Source organism: Myotis daubentonii, chromosome 12 (genome assembly GCF_963259705.1).
Source record: "Myotis daubentonii chromosome 12, mMyoDau2.1, whole genome shotgun sequence".
NCBI classification, from domain to species: Eukaryota; Metazoa; Chordata; class Mammalia; order Chiroptera; family Vespertilionidae; genus Myotis; species Myotis daubentonii.
The window spans coordinates 67724732-67745614 of record NC_081851.1 but is presented as its reverse complement, the minus strand read 5'-3'; the positions used below and the strand labels follow the sequence as shown (position 1 = coordinate 67745614).

At 42.4% G+C, this 20883-nt stretch overlaps 1 protein-coding gene across 3 annotated transcripts in view; it reads left to right on the top strand.

Annotated features, from left to right (window-relative positions):
• BABAM2 (BRISC and BRCA1 A complex member 2) overlaps window positions 1-20883 on the top strand; it is a 358405-nt gene that overhangs the window by 281017 nt on the left and 56505 nt on the right. The window lies entirely within an intron of this gene.

Sequence of the window (20883 nt, the reverse complement as noted above, 5' to 3'; positions counted from 1 at the left end):
TATATAATATATATCTTAAAGGTGAAACAATGTTTTAATGTATTCCCAACCTTGCTTTTCAGTTTTATTTCACAGAGTAGGGGTATTTCAATGTTTGTTGTATTACATTAATCAGCTAGTCAGTAAGTGTTGGTCGAACTTTCTCTTGATGGATAATTTGGAGTCTCTTTTGTTTATTTCTTTGTTTTATAAGAACCAATGACCCACGGTGCCAGGTTCAAGTTGCAAGTAATCAAGACCTTTATTCTTTATTAATTTGGTGTGCAAACCGCTCAGTCTTTAAGTTCAAGGCAAATAAGTTCCAGCTCTTTCAAGTCAAGTTATAGAACAGCAGTGGGTTTGGGTTGACTTCACTCAGTAGCTACAACTGCCCTACACCTTAGTAAACTCTCAGGAAGAAAAAAGCTTGGTCCTATGTAGCCAGGCCCTCTGATCGTATAAAGATACTGGGTTGGGGAGGTGTTCCTTCCCCAGCAGATTGACCTTCTGGTTTGATTTGCTTAGGCTGAAATGGTTCTTAAACTAGTTTGTCTCACCTGACTTCACACCGACAGATAGTAAGGGAAGAAGCACTAAAATGTCTGTAGGGCGGAGGGAGGAAAGCCTGGATGGAAGATGACTGAGAGTTGGCTGTGGTTGTCAGGAGTGGGCTCTCCCTGCCTTTGAGTGTTTGCCAGGGTAACCACCTTGCTGCGCAGCGCTCTGCATTGAGCTCCTGCCTATAGCTAGCCACGCACTGGGACCACCTTTTCCACGCACCTGGAGAATGTCAGCATTGCCACTTTGTGTTCATAACGTGCACAGATAAACAGAGTTGGAGAGGTGAGGATTTTAATCTCGGGTCTACCTCCAATTTATTACATGACTTTCAAAGCACTCGGACGAGCCTCCCTCTACTTTCGCTTTCCCATACGAACACTGGGGATCTGGTTGTTCAGTCCTGTGGAGACGTCGGCATTTAAAGCTTAACCTACCACTCAGGGCCCTGTGGGAGAGAGAGCCTCACAGTCCACTCCTCCTGCAGTCACCCCTTTGCTCACCATCTTCTGTGGCCGTAGGAGCACTTCCAGCCCCACGTTTGATTCTGCCTCTGTGTCCCTGCTTTGATTTGCCTTCTGAGCAATGATTCCTTGGTGAGATCTCACTTCCTATTTGCCATATCCACTCACCCCGCCATCTGATCCCAGTGATTCTGTTTCTAGTCTGTTAACCCAGCCCCAGATCCTGTTTGCATCCTCAGTTAGTCTCTCATGACTCTGGATGGTTGCCTGGGTGACCAGTCTGGTGTGATTCCCCTCGTCCAGCTCAGCAAGAAGGGTCTGTACCCTGCATCCAATGGTGGTGGCAACAGTCCAGTTCTCGCAGAGTGGCTGTGGGAGAGGGACACGGGGAAGGACAGCCACAAACATTAAATGAGATGGATACTTCAGCTAGTTTCTTTATCCCAAAGTGGCATGAAATCTCAACTCTTCCCTGGTTCCTATCTATGGTTCTACTTTCAAAGAATTGGATGTCAGATTATATCAGATATAAGGGAAAAAGATGTCCTTGGCATTGCTTGCTCTAACCTTTGGTTTTTACACGCAGCTCAGGGGCGTCCAGCATGAGTGGAGTTCAGGGAGGAAAGAGCATGCATCGCTCACCGCCTGCCAGCTTTCTCTCTGAGCCTCCAGGGTCACCACTCCTTCCCTTCCTTCGGAAGCTCTTTTCCCAGAGCATTTCCCCGTGGTGCCATCTGTCCAGTACTTCTCCCAGTTCCTCTCCGCCTCCCTGCCTTAGCTTCTCCAAGTCAGACGTCTATGCAAAATCAAGTCCCACGGTCATATTTTCACTAAGTATTGATTCTCTTATTCAGAAACATAGAACCCCCAGGCGCTCATGAGAGCAGCGGCAGGGACCTTGGATTCGTTTAGTTGACTTCACCAAGTGCTTCCTGAGACTGCAGTCCCTCCCTCCCCAGCGTTCACTTCTCGTCTCAGCGTCACTGCCCATGTTGGGCTCTTCGGGCAGATGAGACCTCATCTCTGAATCGGGACGTGGATGCTGCTCCTGCTCCATCATTAACTCACAGCCTGTCTTTAAATAACTGTTTCCTCCTTTTTGCTTCTTTCTTACACCAGGACTTGCTAATCCGAGCGAGCTCAGTTGGATAGTGTGTTTAATTCCGTCATGCAGTTAGGCATCTGACACTTACCTTCCTTTGGAAGCATCTGCTTGTTTGGTTACAACACCCCAGGGACCACTTGTTCCCGTTTTTTTCCATGATGATGGGGATGTGAATACAGGGTGGCAGAGACGTAATGATAGAACAGTCTATGCAGGGAGTTATTCTGAGAGCTCAAGAATGTGCAAAGGAAGAAGGAAGTGGCTGGCTCCACTACTCCGTGAGGTTGGAGACCTGGCAGGACCCCAGATAACAGCCCTGCTCCTCCTTTACCCCATTCCACCCAGGCCCTGGAAGAGTGCTGTCAAGAGGGCAGGTGCTGGCAATAATTTGGAGATGTGGATGGTGAGGAAAGAGGTTCTGCTCTCCAGAGAGAGGCGGCTCGGACCCCAGAGTGTGTGGAAGCAGCCATGCCCTCAGGGAAACAGGATGCTTACTCGGGTCTCTCAGGAGATTCTGCAATGTCCTGGCATCCCGTGATTCCAGGAGCGGGGTCTGTGGCTGTGATTATGGCCATGGAGCCTTTTTAGCCATTTATTATTCCTTCCTCCATCCATTATCAGTGGATCACAGGACTTGGAGCCACAGTGGGATCAGGGAGTTGCTCCATCCAGAAACAGTTTTCTGGACGGGTTCCTGGCCCTCGTGTAAGACCTATTGGTATCAGTTATGTAATAATTCTGAATTTGCTGCGCTGTTTCTCCTCTAGAGGTAGATGTTTCTGTAAGCCAGCAGCTTTTCAGAATGCTGGGTGACAAGAGAACCAGGCAGCAAGGCACAGAAACAACAAAGGCAACCACTGGGTAACATCAGCAGCTGCACCATATACAAGGGGAGCTGCCTAAGGCAACGGTGCTCTTAGAAAGGAGGGGTTTTGAGATCTGTGACTTCTTATGCAGGAGAGTCTGTGACGATGTGAGGGGCTATCTTCTGTAGTTACCTGTAAGTTTGTGGTAAATGTCCCTTTGTGACATCCAACCTGGACCACCATTGGCCATATTCCCCTGGTAAAATACCTATTTGACCATTTTGTCTGTTCCATTTCATTTTCCTCTACTCTGCCCCACCCTGATTAACTTAGCAGAGTTCTGAGTTTACTGAGAACTTACTGTGTGCTCAGTACTGTGCCAGGGACCCCGGGGATATAAGAAAACTAGTGTCCCTGTGCACAGATTCATGCACATTGAAAGGAAATTAATTAGAAGAAATATTTTAATATTGCTATTCGCCCTTTCTCTATAATAGAAGTGTCAACCCAATTCACAGTCAACAATGACAGATTGAAACACACGCGTGTGATTGGCGCCAGCGAGAGCTTTATATGTATCGCGAGTCAATTTAGCCTTTTATATATATGTAGATAACTCAGGCTTGATCTTAAGACACTTGGAGTCTGGGCCAAGGGTTGGCAGATTGTCGTCTGTGGGCCAAATCCTATCCTCAGCCGGTTTTCATATGGCCCTTGAGCTAAGCTGGATTTTATGTTTTTAAAGGATTGTTAGGAAAAAAAAATACAAGGACAAAAACTATGTAACAGGGATGGTAAAGCCTAAAATATTTACTCTTTGACCTTTTACAAAAAAACTTGCCAAAGCCCTGGTTTAATTGATGAGAAAAGAGGTCGGATAAAAGTGAAGTACAATGGTGTGTATTTTTTAAACAAATATTTTGTGAGCCTGCCTACTATATGCAAGGCACAAAGTGATATATGGCAGAGATAACTTTATATGATATACTCTCATGAGAGGGAGGAAGAGAGGGAGAGAGACCCTCCTTAATGACGCCTAATGAGATACAGACAAAAAAGAAATAAACTAACAAATATATAGATTTCAAATGACAAATACCATGATGGGACAAAGCAGAGCGCTCTGAAGGAAAGAGACTGAGGAGGGGGTTACTCTTAGGGTGGTCAGGGAAGACCGCTCAGAAGAGGTGACATTTCCACTGAGACCTTAATGAGCAGCCTAGAGAGTCAAGGGAGGAGTTCCAGGGAAAGAAGTCAGCTGTGTGAAGAGCTGCTGAAGGCAGCAAAGCGGTCTGCATGAGCGAGTGTGGCTGGAGTTCAGTGAGCAGGGAGAGAATTGTGAGGTTAGAACAGAAGTCAGGGCAAGATCAACTAGGACCTCATAGGCCATGTGTATCAGTTAGGATTAAGTAGTAATAAACATTGAAAAACGATGATTTAAAGCAAGTAGAAGTTTATTTCTCACTTCTCTATAGGTAGGCAGTCTAGGGCTGAAATGACAGATCCAAAGGTCACATTGGACCCAGGTTCCTTCCAGCTTTTTACTCCACCATCCTTTGGGTGTGGCTTTCTTGCTTACAGTCCAAGGAAGCTATTGGAGCTCTAGCCATCCCATTCACACATTGAGTAACAGAATAGAAAAAAGATGGAAGAAGGGTACAAACTTCATTTACTAAGACTTCAAAGAAGTCTCATGCACCACTTCCAATTACATCTCATTGCTCCAGAACTTACTAAGTGTACTGATTAATAGTGGTGGATTTTGTAATCAAAGAAAACATGATAATTTTAAGAGAAACATCAAAAGTACTTTATTCAAAATAATGTCCATCACTAGCCACACATTTCCCCCATCTTTCAGGTAATTTGTGGATACCGTCCCAATAGAACTTTTCTTGTTTTGAGGCATACCATTCAGAGACCCACTTTTCCACTTCTTCGTACATTTTGAAGTGCTGCTCAGAAAGTGCGTGTGCCATCAATCGGAACAAGTGGGAATCTGAAGGAGCAAGATCTGGTGAATACGGTGGGTGGGTTAATACTTCCCAGGCTAGATCTTTTAACGTGTCTTTAACTGGTTTTGAAGTGTGTGATGGTGTGTTATCATGAAGCAAAATTACTTTGCCGTGTCTTCTGACACATTCTGGTCATTTCACGATCAAAGCATGGTTCAAATTGATTATTTGTTGTTGATAGCGATCAGTATTGACAGTTTCACTTGGTTTTAGTAGCTCATAATACACCAAACCTTCCTTGTCCAACCAAACGCAGAGCATTGTCTTCTTTCTGAAGCGATTTGGCTTTGCAGTCAATGTTGATGGTTGACATAGGTCAACCCATGATTTTTTGTGTGTGGGATTCTCAAACTAAATCCATTTTCATCGCCAGTCACATTCAATGCAAAAAATACTTTTTTTCATGCCGTTGAAGCAACATTTTACTGGTGACTTTTCGGTTTTTCATTTGTCTTTCGTTCAGTTGATATGGCACCCATTTTCCTTCCTTTAAAATCTTTCCCATTGCTTGTAAATGATCGGCAATTGTTTGCTGAGCAACGTTTAATCTTTCTGCAAGTTGTTTTTGAGTTTGACATGCATCTTCATCCAATAATGCTTGTAATTGTTGGTCTTCAAACTTTTTCGGTTGACCTGGACGTTCTTTGTCTTTCACATAGAAATCATCACTTTTAAAGCGTTTAAACCAACGTTCACAAGTATCTTGAGATGGAGCATGTTCACCATAAGCTTCCCGAAGTATACAATAACTTTCAGCAGCGCTGTTCTTCAAAATAATGAATTAAAACTTCCTGCAAATGCTTTTTTTGGCACAAAATTCGACATTTTTAAGTGTAAAAATATCTATGTTAACACCATCAGCAAATTTGACATATGAAGTTTTGAAGCCTGCTGTCAATACAACAAAATAGCATACATATCAAATTGCATATATATAAACATATGTGTAACTCCATCTATTGAAAAAAATCCGCATTATTATCTAGTACACCTAGTAGTTCATGTGGCCTCAGCATATGAGCTAGGCAGACTGGGAAGTGTAGTTCTTTAGCTTGGGCAGCAAATGCCCAACTAAAAATGGAAGTTCTTTGAGTGAAAGAGAATGGATATTTAATAAGCAACTACTAGTCTCTTTCAAACCAAGGCAAGGAGTGTGGACTTTGTCTAGGTTAAGGTCCCATCAGGAAACAGATGACACATCACACAGTAACTAAGGAGAATTCAGTGGCAGGACTGTTCAAAGGTGTGGACAGGGAGTCATTACCTTCTCTAGGCCTGCTTGGGCGCGTGGAGAGCATGGTTACCCGAAGCTGGAAAGAGCTGTAACTGTAGCTGCAGGAAAGGGTTTCCTGGCAGGAGCTCAGGGGGGCCTTCCGTAGAGTAATGGAGCTAGTGATATTTCTTCTCTTAAAGTCTGCTGCATCTGGTGTTGATATACTCATCCCAGTTCTCTTATGTTTTCTTGGTCTATCTTTTTCCATCTGCTGCTTTTTTTCTTCTTTCTTTCTTTAAAGTGTGTCTCTTGTAGACAGCACATGGTTGGGCTTTGCTTTTGTCGACATTTTAATAATTCTTCTGTTTATTATTAGAGAGTTTAATTATTGATATGATTGGATTTGAGCTTGTCATTTTGAAAGTTGTTTTCTGTTTTTCCAATTCCATTTTTGTTCCTCTTTGATTACCTTACTTTATATCAGATGGATGATTTTAATGTGCCACTTAATTCCTCTGTTGATATTTTTAGCTACTTTTTTGAGTTATTTTCTTAATGACTTGTTTAGAGATTGCAATATGCATATTCAATTTAACACAGTCTACTTCAGATTACTAGTGACTTAATTCTGAAAAATATAACAACTTTGCTCCTTTTTTCCACCTCTTTTGTGCTATTATTGTCATTTATTACACCTACATGTTATAATGTAAACACAACAATATAGCTTTTGCTATTTTTGCTATAAACAATCTTATACTTTCAAAATAAATTAAAAGAATAACAAAATATGAGCTAGAGAACTACACTTCCCAGTCTACCCCAGCTCTTTGTATTTTCTCTGTCCATTATGTCCAGTGTGTCTTTGGAATGGGCATGTTAATACTCAGGATGTTGGTTGCTCTCTTCCTGCATTTCATAGTTGTTAAAGTGGATGCAGAGGGAGGGGTTTATTTTGTCTAGTGGATGATGAGTTTTTTACTCTGTTTTTTTTTTCTGTATTTTAAATTTAGATTTATTCATATTTCTCTTTTGGTATTGTCATTATCTTTTCATTCATTCATTCAATTCATTCATTCATTCATTTGTTCATTAGTTTTATGCTTAAGTCCAGAAAACAGTTACTTCATTTTTTAGGAAAGCTCGGTTTCCCTAAGCTAGAGGAAATTGACAATTGCAGACTAATCTGTTAGTCATTTAAATGATTCTTCATAAGTCTGTAATCAAGGCCAATAAGTTAGAAATGAGGGCAGCTTTTGAAATTTTAAGTGAAAATCAGAGGCTTCTGTGTATTATGACGAATGCCCCTTCCATGCTCTGATTTTCTTAGCCATAAGATTGCCGGGAGCCGGTCCATCCTTGCTGTTTCAAGGGACCTGGCATATATGGCATACGGTTCTTAATATGTTTGCTCACCTTCTTGGCGCTGTGTTTTAACCAAGGTCACCTCTCCGAGAAAGGTTGAATCCCCAGGTAGGGATTTTCCCCTGAAGTTAGGGAGGGAATAAAACCCCTCAACTAAGTGCCAGGCGGGTAATTAATCCCTTTAACTACGAACAATCATGCTTAAAGTACATAATCTTTTCTCCCTGGAATGGAGATAAGAAACGCCCTAACCTTTGTAATAGAGATTGATAGGATTGAATCAACTGGTATAAATACAGTTGTAACAAGACAGAAAGACACAGAACTCAGGAGACAGAGCTTAGAAGAGAATTCAGAAGACAGAACCTACACAGAGCCTGGAGACAGAAGAGCTTCGCTGGAGAGAACATGGCAAGGGATCCTGGACTGAACCTGACTGCAGAGGCTGGCAAGAGAGCCTGACTAGAACCTGGTGACTGGACCTGCCTGGAGAACCTGGACAGAACCTGGCTGGAGATCCTAAGCAGAACCTCTCTGGAGATCCGGGCTAGAGATCCCAGCTGGGCTGCTGATCAACTGAACACTGCCTCCATGTTATTCCTTCTTCGCCGACTCCGTCCACACCTTTGGGGACCCCTGAACCCGCTGGGGTTGGACCCCGGCATAAGATTACTGGTATAACCATGGAAATGATTTGCATTGATGAAGCACTGTCATTTCACCACTCAGAGGCAAAGCTGTCTTAGGAGTAGCCACTCAGTTCCTGAGCAAGTGGTGTGGACTTATCTCATTGCCACAGAAACAATGGCCTGTGAGATAATAAGCAGCCACAAGCAAGATGGCTGCAAGATCATTCAGATAAACCAACACTGCAGGGTTTCTCAAAACTTGCATTCTTTGGGGTACATATCATATTTTTCTAGAAATAGATTTGAAGCACAAGTCAGGGTTGGTAAACTGATTAAAATTTGAGACGATAATGTTATGTATTAGAATTCATTTCAAATCAAATCTATAAAAAGTGTAACATTATTTTAGAATTAATGTGTTTACCTCAGATTAGGCAAATATAAACGTTTGTGGTTTAATTTTATTATTCCTGTTAATAATAATAGCTATCAGAGTAGTTGGAACTAAAATTGATTATGAACAAAAAAGTGAAACCAACCAGTTCTCTATATTGTTCCAAATGATAAAAGGATATGGGAAAAGATAAGAGAAAATTTACTTAGTAAATGCCTTTTGCTTTGATTATGAGACCCATTGGGTCCTTTAGATGCTGTAAGCATTTTGGTTAATGTTTATCCTGGACTTCCTTGGAAGGGGCTGTTAGCTCTGCTCGCACAGCGATGTTCATCTTTCCAGCAAACACACGACCAACACACCCTTCCACAGTTCACAGCTCAGACCTGGTCCCTCGGCAGCCACTGTCACCATTTGACTCAGATTGAAACTTGGGTTTTCTCTTTAGAGTCTATTTCCAGAAAGCCTTTTTTTTTTTTTTTGTAACTTCTGACACTGATTTGAGAATTTATTTCATTCATCTTCACTGGGAATATTCTCCTCATTCTAATACCTTGGATTTATGTGACACCTTTGTAATGACCTTATAGGACTGCTTGTGAGGGAAGAGGCTGTAGGTCAGATGCACGTTACCATGTGATGATTTCTCCCTGTACCTTTTATGTTTGTTATATGATTCTTTTCAGCTGTAATCAGTGGATTAAAGTAATTGCTAAAAGTTTATCTGATCAAAGAAATGGCATGAAAACTCCGTGATTTTAACTTAAAAGTTTATGCAGCTGCATGAAAACTAATAAATTGTAACCCAAGACGGCATCTAACTCAGTGAAAGAAAGTAACTTGTATAGTATTGATCTATTCAGTCTGACCTTTTCTTAAAATTAACTTTGAAGTATTGTTTACATTGGTGAAACATAGGCATTATTTTGGCGCAAAATTTTGCTGTTGTTGAAGATAATAGTTATAGTAGTAACAGCTAATGGGTATTGGTATACACCATGCTCCAGACACTGCTCTCAGTACTTTGCATGTATTTGTGTTAATTAATCCTCAAAACATCCTTCTTAGGGTAATTCCTAGTAGTGCCCCATTAACAAATGACAAAACTTTGGCTTAGAAAGAGTGCATATAGTCACTGTGACAGAGCTCGGTTCAGTGAGGAACTGATTCCAGAGCCCTGTGCTTCCCTACCTTACTGCACTCCTCACATCACAGTGGGTGGTCTCCCCCTCCCCCTTCGCCCCCCCCCCCACCCGGGTGCGTGATCAGTGTGGAAAGTCTTTGGAGCTTCAGAGAGCCTGGGAGCCCCAGGAACAAAAGTAGAGGGTCAGTGTCCCTCTACTTGTTTTTTGTTTTAAGAAAAACAATTATCTTATTCTATATTAATGTACTCCTTGTAAGCATACCCATAGACTGCATCTGACACTAGCAATCAGAGATACGTGCAGACTGTCGCATCTCTCAGGAACAAAGTGGACATCTCCAAAGACATTGCTGATCTGAAGGCAGCAAGCATGGAGCTGGCCTCATTTTTCAGTGGTGGGACAGGCTGTCCAGCTCTAATTCCCACCCTGTAGCACAAAAATACTGGCTCTTGTGGGGATTACTCTGTGACCATAGGAAGAGCAAAACTAAGTGGCTTAATTAAAAAAGTAACTAGCTACTGATGATCAAAAACTAGACTGAACCTGTTTAGACGTAATGATTCATTATACAAGTGCATGCAGACTTACAAAATCAAATGCTACCTGAGCCAACTGGGCAGTGCAGATGCAAGAGTACCCCAGGTTCTAGGACAAGAGGGAGTGGTAGGAACTGTGGCAAACTGCATGCCCCTTTACATGGTTTTGATTTAAAACAACAGCAAACAGTATAATCCAAACATTTCTGTGGGCTGGATCTGTCCTGATGGCCCATGAATCTTTTTTAAAAAACAAAACACTTTATGTTATAAAAATTTCAAACAAATACAAAAGTAGAGAGAAAAATATAATGAACCCCCATATCACCCCTATTGCAGTTTTGTCTACCTTATTTCATCAATCCCTCCCTCCTTGTTAATTTAATTTTTAAAAATCATCTGTAATATTTTGAAGCAAATGTGAAATTTTATTTTACCTATAAATACTTCAATGTGTATCTCTGACAGATAAGGATTTAACAAAAGATGTATCCAGTATAACATCATTACATCTAATTCTTTAATATCATGTGATACCAGTATTTGTTCAAATTTACCTATTTATCTCAAACATTTTTTTTTTATAGTTGGTTTGTTCAAATCAGAATCCAAGCAATTCAGGACACATGAATGTTGAAAATCTTTTTGTAGAAGAGATGTGGACCCAAATAATGGTTATTGCCACCCATTTTCCTTCCACAAAATTGAGTTCAGAAAATGCAGAGTGAAATTGTTTAAAAATGGACCCAGTAGGATGGGAGGGCCATAAGAGCTTATCAGGTAGAGAGGCTAGTACAAACAAAGGCACTAGGGGAGAAATAGAATACGTGCCAGGAATTATAAGTTTAGAATTTCTTAAATGCATAGTGGGCCCTGAGGAGTGGTGAGAGGGTGAGCTAAAGAGTCAGCCAGAGCCCAGAACTCAGCATTATATGGGCTGATGAATATGGACTTCATTCTGAGGACAGCAAGGACTCACTGCAGAGTGCTCAGTAGAGAAGTGGCATATAGTTGCTTTTCAAAAAGTGACTGTTTGGTATTACATAGAAAATGATTTGTAATGGAACCAGGAAACCTAAAGAGATGATTAGCCCTGAACTAGAGCAGCCATATTAGGGATGGAGGAGAAGAAAACGTTGCACGACAATTTTGGAAATGAAACATGCAGAACTTGCTGATTGATCCCAATAAGGTAAAAGACTAAGAAGAACTTGGGATGATTCACAGGTTTCTTTCTTAGGCATCTAGGTAGCTGAAGATGCCCACATCTGAAGCAGGGATCTGTTAGGAGGAGCAGATGTGGAAATGTTGAGCCCAGTTTGGGATATGTTGATTTGTATGAGCCTCTGGATATCCAGGTGGAGAGTGAATGCGTGAACATTCACACATAACAGGTGTGTGGTGGAGGCTCTGACCAGCATAGCCTGGACTTCATTCCAGCCTTGAAACCCCTGGTCATCCCCAGTTTGGATGATTCAGAACTATTTGGCCTGACTAAAGCCTTGACAACAGGATTCAGTCATACTTCCCACTGGACAGGATCTGGTTAAAACTTGAAACCTTGTTGAAAATACTTCCTCCCAAAGAAATGGTCCAATTCTTGAGATGGGGTGTAGGGAAAGAGGCTATTGGGAGTAACCTCTGGACTGAGAATGACCCTTGGCTAAATGTAACCCTTGCCTTCAGGCAGCTGAGGGTGAAGGGAATGTCAAAACACAAGTCATCTCATAAAATGGCAGTACTGTCTGACTCCACTTATCTGAGGTTCCTCGAGTAGTCACATTCATAGAGACAGAGTAGAATAGAGGTTCCCAGGAACCAGGGAGGCCAGGAGTGGGAGGGAGGGACAGCTTCACCAGTTTGGGATGCTGCACAGTGTTCCGGAGGTTGATGGTGGCGAATGTACTTACTGCCTCTGAACTGTACGCTTAAAATGGTTATGTGTTATGTATATTTTACCACAACTTTGAAAATGAAATAATTAAAAAATAATTCATTAGTAGGCAGTCCTTATATTGACCCACTTTCTTCAGTCTCAGTCATCCTGGTATTTTTTTCTCTAATCCATTTTTTTTTTTAAAAATTTTGTTGATTTTTTTAGAAAGAGGAAAGGAGAAAGAGAACAAAACACTGATTGCTTGCCTCCCACACACGCCCTGACTGGGGATTGAGCCTGCCACCGCTTGGTGTATGGGACAACACTACAGCCAACTGAGCCACATTGGCCAGTGCTCTAATCCACTTTCAATCAGAGGTTGGATTGGAGGGGATAAGAAGTGAACTCTAGTGATGCCATTGTTTTGTATAAATAATATCATTTATTGAGTGCTAACTATATGCAAGTACTGTGCTAAGTACATTACGTTCATAATTCCATGCAGTTGTCTCAATAGTCCTGTATTCTGGCTACCTACCCCGCTTTACTTCAGTGGAAACTAGAACACTTAGCAATGCAGTAACTTTCCAGAACTCCCATAGCTAGTAGTTGAAAGAAACAGCATTTGAACTAAGACCTTTAGATTCCAGAACTCTTTCTCTCAGCAGTTCACTAAAGCTTCCCAATCTATGTGCTGGGCACACCATAGGTTAGGGGTAGGCTACAGATAGGCTACTGCTGACTTCAGTCCTTAAGGGAGCTGGACCCCATGGTCAGCAACTTCTGCTAGCTTCACACATTTTCCCAGTGTGCCATGAAATCATACCATTTTTCTGAGTACATGCCATAATTTGAAAGAGGCAGGGGAGTGCAGTACAACACAATATTGCCTGTTCTATAATTATTGGAGGACCCTAGATATGTACATGGTCAAGAGAGTCCCAACCCCAGTCTCTATGATGGGTTTCCTCTCTGCAGATGAGGTCCACAGGGTTCCCCAGGATTACTTATGATGCCCCAGCTGTGAATCTGTTTCTTTGTACTCTGAGTCTTTTGAACTCTCCTCAGTGTTGAAAAGGTGGATTAAGGGTTCCCTGTCTCCAAGGAAACCATAGTACCTGCCATTGATCAGCAAACTTTGCATGCAGGTGAGCCTAGTGAAGATAATTGCAAAGGGGACTCTATCAGTGTGATTGAGGTGAGGGAACTAGTGATTACATTCACATTTTAAATGTCAACCACCCAGCAGTCTCAGAGTGAAACCTTGTCTCTACTCAATCTGTTTCCCAATAAAGATACAAGTTTAGTTTCATGCATTTTCCCAGTTAGTCTTTCCGGTTAGACATGGAGTCTTATTTAGCTTCATAAACCTAAAGATTTGTAGAAATGGGGTTTACTTTTATGTACTCCCAGGTCGCATGTGAATTTAACTCCATGAACATTTAAGCCCATTCTTTGTGCCAGGCATTATACTGAACGCTGCAGACACGGGGCTGACTGGGACATGTTCCTTTTCCAGAGGAACACACGCTATGTTATACTCAGATTCCCTGAGGCTTTCACCAATGAACGCTGTCCTCTTGTTGTAAATCTCTTTGGCTATGCTAATATTTCTTAGTTTTCATTTGGCTGTAGCTTGGAAACCTCATATGTATTGTAAACTGTCTCCTGTGTCAGACAAATTAAAATAATTTACAGAGTTTATCCTTAAGCTCTTGTTTGATTGGGGCCTCAGAAATGAAATGTGGTCTCAAGAAAGCATCTCCAAATGGCATAGCTTTTGTTTTATGTTGGAAGAATGGAGTGGGCCCAAACCCTAGTCCAAACTGTTCCACCACAGTCAGTCAACAAGAAGGCAGAACCATCTGAATGGGACAGGGCTTGAACACTGTGTTTATAAGAAGATGAAACATGTGCAGTTGGCCTCGAACCAAGAGGACAGACAGACTACTTTAAAAGACCCATTCTTCTGGGAGGTGAACGGCCGGGATTGCAGGCTCAGTGGACTCCACAAAGGGTAAACAGAAAGAGACGCACTCTGATGTTCAAAGACCGTTTACGCCAACATCGTGCATTGTGTTCGCTGTTCCGGAGATCCTGGGGCTGCAGAAAACCATGGTCAGAACTGCTTCTCGATTTCAGCCTTGCAAGTTAGATTCTTTTAACAACTAGAAAGTCTTTTGAAGCAACCCAGATTTAACTTTGGGACCCTGAGAGCACTCATTTTTTAAGCCATGTATGACCCAAAGAGGTACAGACTAGTGGTTATAGCGCAGAAGTGGGAGTAAAGACCTCAGCTTCTATTTCCAATCTCATTTTGTCCTGTCAGGTGAGTTGGGTCAGCCACAGTTTAAGGTAATGATACAATTGAATCCATTGATATTCTTAAAGTAAACTAAGGGGCAGAAAATGGAAAAGCAGGGATAGCTGCTACAGCACCCCCCCCTCCCCCCCCCCCCCCTCCGGCCACCAATCCTCTTTCCATGAGTATTTCAATTTGGAGGGACAGAGTGAAGGTAGGGCTTGGCCAGAATTCTCCAGCATGTGCAGGCTTGTTCTTTCTCTCTCTCTCACACACACCTCAGCGATAACACTTAGCTAACTGCACACTCCTAGAATCTCAGGCTTTGAGAAAAACAAAGAGTAACTGTTCCTCCCCCAACACACACACACACACACACACACACACAGGAACCCTCCCTAAGAAATGTTCCTTTAATATTTTATTTTATTTTATTTTATTTTATTTTATTTATTGAATAGGCAGTGTATTCATCTAGCTTAAAAAATACACTCTGAAAAGTCTCATGCTCAGCCCCACTTGGTCCACCCTGTTCCTCTTCTTGTCACTTTGATTAGTTTTTTTTAAATTCAACCAACAGTTTCTTTATGTGTATAAAACTAATACAAGTACATATTCTTCATTTTCTCATTTCTTAGGAGAAAAGTAGCATAGTATACACCCTATCAGTACCTGGAGCAAGTATTTTTGACGCCTTGTTACTATGGATGTGCAATTCCTAACCTCTCCTTATCTTGATTACTGAGTTAACCAAGGGCTCAGACCTGCAGCTTCCCAGCTCGTATAAATGCAGGTGGGACTTACGTTATGCTCTGTCATTCCAGGTTGTTATTAGAAATGTCTCTTCAGTCTCCAGTATAAGGCTTTCCAGTGGTTCAGAGTACTTTCCCACTTATCACCTCATTTCATTGAATCTCCAAAGCTCCCCTGAGGTTAGAAAGGCAGGCATTGTCCTTGTTTCTCAGGTGAGGAAATCGGGGTGAAGGGTTTTGGGTTGGGTCACTCATCTGGGTCTAAGGTCTGTCCTCCGTACCTAATGCCACTTTACTTTTGTTTTCCAAAAACGGGGGGAGACTGCCTCCCGTAGTTTTGTTCATACTTCTCCATATTTACCATACAGTCTTTGATGGTTTTTAAAAAACTTCTTGAGATAATTGTATATTCACATGTAAGTAAGTATAAGCAGAGAGATCCTGTTCCCTCCAGTGGTTACATCGTATAGTACAATGTCAACAACCAGGATGCTGACATGGACACATTGCTGTGACAAGCAACCCCGGTCTCTGCAGCGAACACAGCGAGGGTTTATTTTTTGCGAAATCAGTTCAGTGGTGGCCACCAGTGGGAGGAAGGCTCTGCTCCCTGAGGCATTCTAGGACCTGGCTTCTTCCTCCCTACATCCCTTGTGGGCTCAGCAGCCTCCCCTGCACCTGCTGCCCAGGCCAGCAGGTCAGAGGTTGGGAGGGCCAGACCTGGATGACACATTTACTCCTCCCATCCATAGCCCATTGGCCAGGATACAGTCGTTCGGCTGCATCTCGCTGCAGGAAAGCTGAGCAATCTGTTTGGCTGTACCCGGAGGAAAAGCGTTTGAAGAGCACGTAAACAAGACTAGTCAAGGTAGTATTGTTAGTTGTGGGAAAAACTAGGGGAAAACCAAATGCTTACTGCTGAGGGAATGATAAACAAAGTGTTAAATTCGCCCCATGGAATATTATGCAGTTGTGAAAATGACAAACCTGTATCTACAAACAATAAAGATGAAATATTTTAAGGGGGAAAATGGGAGATATCTATAATACCATCAATAAAAAATATATTTAAAAAAAGAAATATTTTGAAAAACCTAATGTTGACTGAAAAATGCAAGTCACAGGAGAATTTTTATATAAAAAGCCCAAAAACAAAACAGAACAAGGCATTGTGTTATTTAGAGATGCCAGAGCAGGTATTAAAACCATGTTTTTAAAGAAACAAAAGAATGGTTGATGGGTATTTGAGAAAGTGGTTCTTTTCAAGGAGAGAGGCAGGAAGATTCCCTAGCGAGGGGCCCCGGGGGTGGGCGGTGTCTTTGTTCTGCGAGGGAGTGTAGTGCGCTGTGTTACAGGACTGAGTTGTGTGTTACAAGTATTCTTTGATGTGTATCAAATATTGCAGTAATTTTTAAAAGAATGAACTGAAACACTACAATTAGTAATAGTAAAAATAAATATTAGTTATAAGAATGTGACCAGGAGCAGGCCCGTCACTGGAAGAGGTGACGTGTTAATTGGTGTTGCTGATGTGGGACAGTGACCCACTGGGGGCTGGGTCCACCTACGTGCACAGAGGTGCTGGCCCCCTTGTTTTGACCAGCCCGGTGCCCTGGTCACAAGCCTGTCTGGTTCTCTGCGGTTTTCCTGAGTTTCCCGTGCATTCCCTTCAGTCCCCCACAGCCAGTGACCTGTCCTCTGCGTACTCTACTGTAGAGATTGTTCCCTGCAGAATTATGTTGTGATCCTTCCCAATGAAAGGCAAGTTTGATAAATCTACATTTACGAAATACAGTCCCTTTAAAGGCATATCATACCTAGAAAGATACAACCACATCTAGCATTTCAGCAAACAAAAGCTGAGACTTGTAACAAACAGGAGCAATTACTATACAGTTATCACCATGGGTATGTACGTGCCCAACTTCCAGGGCAACCAAATCACTTAATACACAAGTCAGATCCTCTTTATCTTAAAGTGAAAGACCTAAAGGAAGCACCCCAGTAATAGTTGCCAGCCAGGATCCCTCTCTTATCTGGTGCAGGCAAACTGTGAATAATCAATCCAGCACAGTCCTCCGTGGTGTCATTGTCTCCTTCCCACTCCGGCCCATTCTCCTCTTTATCCCAAGCCTTAGCCTTTGTAGTCTCCACCCTCCTGGGGCATCCTGCACTCTCTGCGCCGGCCTGGAGTGAGTCAGCATGTGGCTACATCCCCGCATTTCCAGGAAAATGGACTGAAGTTATCAGAAAACCCGATCTGTCCACCATAGATAAAAATCAAAGCATTTACAGCCACCCAGGGAGTCAGCTCCGCAGCCTTGCTCTGGAGCACGCAGTCCAGCTCCTTTGGGAAATACCTAGCTGGGGAGTGACTGGTTCCCGGGGTAAAATGTTCGTTTCTCAGACAGCCAACCCTTTGTGAAAAGGAAACAGGCTCCGTCAAAACGGGGTGGTGATGAGATAAAGGCGGCCACTCCTGTGTGAATGTTTGTCATTTTGGTGGGGATTTTGTTTAACAAGGTTTCTACCTTATCTGTCTTCTTTTAGATTTATAGCTCCAGAGCCCATAAAGGGAGGCCACAGATGTGAACAAGGGCTGTGGAAAGATTAAAACCAAACCCAGGCTCTTCCATAAGAATACCCCTTTAGAGATTTTGGATTTTGTTCTTGTCTTTTTTGACAAGATCACATCAGAGGCTCAAATAGTACTTGACTAGTAATACTTAGCAATACTTGGCTAACTGTATACATGTTACGTAAATAGTGGAAAGAAAGTGGCCGTGGCATGTTTATGGCACGTGTGCTATTTCCTATTATTCTGCCCTGAGAAACAGGGTTTGGTCCATTATTATAATTCAGTTAGAAATTATTTGTTGGCCCAACTGGTGTGGCTCAGAGGTTTGAGCATTGACCCATGAACCAGGAGGTCGCTGGTTTGATTCCTGGTTAGGGCACATGCCAGGCTGTGGGCTCCATCCCCAGTGTGGAGTGTGTAGGAGATGCCCATCAATGATGCTCTCTCATCATTGATGTTTCTATCTCTCTCTCTCCCTCTCCCTTCCTCTCGCTCTAAAATCAATAAAAACATTAACATTATTTGTTGAACCCCTCTTCTGGGCCAGGCACTGTATCAGATACATGAATAAGATATGATCCATCATAGAATTTAAAATCAGAAAATCATCATTATATCCTATAGTTTTATTTTTTTAATATATTTTTTATTGATTTTTTATAGAGAGGAAGGGAGAGGGACAGAGAGTCAGAAACATCGATGAGAGAGAAACATCGGTCAGCTGCCTCCTGCACACTCCCTACTGGGGATGTGCCTGCAACCAAGGTACATGCCCTTGGCCAGAATTGAACCCGGGACCCTTGAGTCCCCAGGCTGACACTCTATCCACTGAGCCAAACCGGCCAGGGCTATATCCTATAGTTTTAGAAAATAATACTAACATTGACTCTTAAGAAAAAAGGACCAGATTTGTGAAAAGCTCTCTGTGTGGTGGTGTCTGGTACCTACAGTCCCACTTCTTGGCCTTGGTGCTTTAGAGAGGGTTTGGGCCACTGCTGCCACTGTCATGTATTTGATTACACCTGAACCAGATACCACCTTCTCCTTCTCACGCCTGAACCAAGGGTAACCATGTGGCATGGCCATCCCTTCAGTCTGTTGAATTCTACTGTTATTTCTATGGAGGAGAAAGTGTCTCAGCCCTCGATCCAAATCACATGAATAGTTGTCACTTATAAAACATTTACTGTAACTGTGCTAGATACAGTACGTGCATTATGGCGTGTAGCCTTACAGTAGTCCTGCAGGATAGAAATCACAGTTGCTCTTCTACAAATGGAAAGATAGAAAGCAGAGAGGCTCTGTAAATTTGCCTAAAAACCAACAGGTAAATGCAGAACGATGTAAGTCAGGTCCCAAAAGTCCATATTCAGACTTAGCCTTTCCAGCTCTGCCTTGTACACTCAACAATGCAGTGCTGTTATTTCTCGATTCTTATAGTGACGTGATCTTGCTCCATTTCCGTGGGAGTCAGGAGTTAGTTATGCAAGGGGTTCCTGAGCACCGGATTGACACATGCAGGTTGTGTTCCAGAACCTCGGACGTGTCTTACTTGGTTTTCCCAGTTTAGAAGATGGCTGTCCCCAAACACACAGCTAGATCTGAGTGGCGTTTTTTATTCATCTGGCAGTGTTAGGGATCGAAGGAGGTAGCTGCTTCAAATGTGTGGAATTCTTCAGAACACAGACCAGGGTCTTAGCGTTTTCACCCACATCAGCCATACAGAGGAGGGTTTTGTAAATGCAAGTTGGTTGTGTGTTTTTGATTTGGTTGGGCCTCAAGTTGGACCAGGGCCACCACCTGCCACCAGGGCCGCTTCCTGCTGCACCGGGAATTGTTCCTCCAAGGTCTCACCACCCAGGTAGTGAACCAGCTTGACTCTCCTTGCAACAGGGGCCCTCACAGCCGTGTGCTGCTGCTGCAGTGACATGACTCGGCCAGTCTCCAAATAGTTCCTGGGTTTCTTCTTCAAAGAAAGAAATTTTGAGATGCCAGTCTGTCAACACATTCTGAAGGAAACAAGCCTCTTAATTGTCCATGTCCCTTTTTTTCATCTTTATGTGAGGTATACAACTTGATGGGTTTTGTTATTGTTGTTGTTTTTCAAAAATATATCTTTGTTGATTTTAGAGAGGAAGAGACAGATAAAAACATCAATGACGAGAAAAATTGATTGGGCGAGCCCAAAACCTAGGCATGTGCCCTGACCAAGAATTGAACCATGACCTCCTGGTTCATAGGTCGATGCTTAATCACTGACAACACTGGTGGGTCCAACTTGATGTATGTACTATGAAATGATCACAGTCAAGCTAATTAACATATCCATTACCTCACATAGTTGCCTCGTGTATGTGTGTGTGTGTGTGTGAGTGTGTGTGTGTGTGTGTGAGAACACTTAAGAGCTACCTCTGCCCTAGCTGGTTTGGCTCAGTGGATAGAGCGTTGGTCTGTGGACTGAAGGGTCCCGGTTTTGATTCCAGGCAAGGGCACATATCCAGGTTGTGGGCTTGATCCCTAGTAGGGGGTGTGCAGGAAACAGCCGATTAATGATTCTTATCATTGCTGTTTCTGTCTCTCTCCCCCTCTCCTTTCCTCTCTGAAATCAATAAAAATATATTTTTTAAAAATCTACCTCTTAGCAAATGTCAAGTATACAATACAGTCTTGTTGACTGTAGTCACCATGCTGTATATTACCTCTCCAGACCTATTCATCTTGCATAACTGAAACTTTGTGCCCTTTGACTTATCTCCTAACTTCCCCCTCCCCAGACTCTGGCAACCATTCTCCTCTCTACCTCTATGAGTTTGACTGTTTTAAATTCCACATATAAGTAAGATTATGCAGTATTTGTCTTTCTGTGGCTGGCTTATTTCACTTAGCAAAATGTCCTCCATGTTCATCCATTTTATCACAAATGGCAGGATTTCCTTCTATTTAAAGATGGAATAATATTCCTTTGTACATACATACCACATTTTCTTGGTTCATTTATCCACTGACGGACACTTAGATTGTTCCCATATCTTGGCTATTGTGAATAAGGCTGCAATGAACACGGGAGTGCAGCCATCTCTTCAAGATACTGATTTCACTTCCTTCTGATTAATGTCCAGAAGTGGGATTGCTGGGTCATATGGTAGTTCCATTTTAATTTTTTGAG